This window comes from Physcomitrium patens, chromosome 26 (genome assembly GCF_059467195.1).
Source record: "Physcomitrium patens ecotype Gransden chromosome 26, ASM5946719v1, whole genome shotgun sequence".
In the NCBI taxonomy this organism is placed as follows: Eukaryota; Viridiplantae; Streptophyta; class Bryopsida; order Funariales; family Funariaceae; genus Physcomitrium; species Physcomitrium patens.
In genome coordinates, this window is record NC_143435.1 from 102,501 (window position 1) to 105,000 (window position 2,500).

Here is a 2,500-nt window from a genome sequence, read left to right on the forward strand (position 1 = left end):
ACCACCTGAAGTACATTCTAAGCCCTGGCCCCCAAACCTTTGACGGAGAGGGGGGTCGATAGTCCACTTCTTAAGCAATAGTCCGGTGGGGGAGAAACGGCTAACCCGCACCTTATATTGACATAGGCTAGCATATGGAGTAACCCTCGTTGAACCAAGGCCCCCCGACCCGCTTTGGCTGATCGGGGGGTTCCGGGAGCAAATTCTGGTGGGCGAGTACAGTGGATCCTAGATCGATCGAACAAGGTAACTTCGAAAACAAACTCCCGAATCTTTCCCAAACAGCTCTTCCATAGTTTTTCCAGTCCGCAGCAACGACTCAGGTTTGGATGGGCGAAATCACGACGGCAGCCACAAAAAAATGGATCTCCGACATCACACAACCCGACACACCTAAGTTTCGCGAGGCTCGGCCCCTCTTCCCCTTCGGATGTCCCCCTTCGGTACACCACCACATCATGCCATCCAGTCTGGAGCGTCGCCGACTCCCGTTGGCCAAGGTAGGGCCAACACAAGAGTAGCGGACGAACCAGTCATCTGGTCTTACCGGAGAAAGGGAGAGGTAGACTGCCACCACCAAACCCCACCCAAGCACACACCAGGCAGCAAAAAGCCATCATCCTAAAAGATGGTCCCACTTCACAAGACGAGGAGGTTCCCCGTCCTTCATTCCAACCCCAGGTGAGAACACACACACCCTTCTTTGCGATGGATAAAAGGCAAAAAGAGAGGGCAAAAAGCCAACGGCAAATTCCAACCAGACCCCCAGAGGCACACACCACAAAAAGTGAAGCCAGAGAGAGCCAGACAAAGAGAAGGATAGAGAGAGAGGGAGAGTTAGACCCCCGGAAGAGAATCATAGGTGCTGCGGCCTTTTTCGGGAATGTGACCAGGAAAGAGAGAAACCGACGAGGCCGATACACACATTAAAAAATGAAAAAGTAACCATCACCGCGAAGGATTTTCCTCAAAAGACAAATCAGCAAGAAGTATGTCCAATCCTGGGGCCCATCGCCCCTCCAAATTAATGGAGGGGTCGGATAGAAATTTATAGAAATGTTACTTTTGTGAAACCCCTAGCCGACGAGAGAACTCTCACCGGTTTCGAAGTTCCATTTTCACATTCCGACCTGGGATGTTATGACTCCTCGGCCCACACTGCGAACGCGTCCCACACCCCTCCAAGTTTATCAGGAATTTCACCTGAGCTTGCAATAGAGATCGAGCGCGGTGGCGGTCACAGTGGTGGTCGACCAGGCGGAGCTTGAACGGCCTCGGCAAACACTTCTCCCCACCCTCCCAAATGAATGAGAGAATGGCTTGACAATACCGAGGCCATCGCCCCCCGCCAAAAATGGTTACTAGCTCTTGGGACTCGCTGCGACGTTACGCGTATCGGCACAAGACCAACCCTCTTTTTCCAGTCGCCCGCGCACCAAAAAAAATTTTGGCAGCGGGACTCACAATCCTTGACAGCCAGCTCACCATATAATACTCGGCGACCCTCCGCGGGACCTCCTCAGAGGGTCGCGTCGCCGGGAAACTAACCCCCACTCCTCACTGATCCAAGGTAACACGCCAGAAGTATCCAGGTAACCCCAGTAGTATCCAGGTATCCCCCTGCGAACGTCGGTACTGGGCTCAAAGAAGGCAGCGAGCAGTCGGGACCCGTAGGCACCGAGCAACCGTCACCCCCTCACGACTTTTCCCGAGACGCTTCAGAGGAACCCTTCCCCACATAGTACTCTCTGTGGGATTCGGCAGGCCCCCGTCCTACTGCACTAAGGAAGTTCCGAGACACACTTTTTTTTGTGGAAGACCACCCACCCTCCCTGTCCTGCCTGCTATCCCCGCCGCGACTCCTGGTCCCGGCCCTCCTCCCCGACTTCCTCCTTGTCCCGCTGCGAGTCCCGGACCTCCTCCCCACTACCTACTCCCGCCGCGAGTCCCAGTCCCGGCCTTCCTCCTCCTCCTCCTCTTCCCTAGTCCCGGCGCGAGTCCCGGACCTCCTCCCCCACTTCCTAGTCCCGTCGCGAGTCCCGGACCTCCTCCCCTCTTCCTAGTCCCGGCGCGAGTCCCGGACCTCCTCCTTCTCTTCCTTGTCCTGCCGCGAGTCCCAGTCCCGTCGCGAGTCCCGGACTTCCTCCTTCTCTTCCTTGTCCCGCCGCGACTCCCTAGTCCCGTGGCGAGTCCCGGACTTCCTCCTCCTCTTCCTTGTCCCGCCGCGACTCCCTAGTCCCGTGCGCGAGTCCCGGACTTCCTCCTCCTCTTCCTTGTCCCGCCGCGACTCCCTAGTCCCGGCGCGAGTCCCAGGCGCGAGTCCCGGACTTCCTCCTCCTCTTCCTTGTCCCGCCGCGACTCCCTAGTCCCGGCGCGAGTCCCAGTCCCGTCGCGAGTCCCGGACTTCCTCCTCCTCTTCCTTGTCCCGCCGCGACTCCCTAGTCCCGGCGCGAGTCCCAGTCCCGTCGCGAGTCCCGGACTTCCTCCTCCTCTTCCTTGT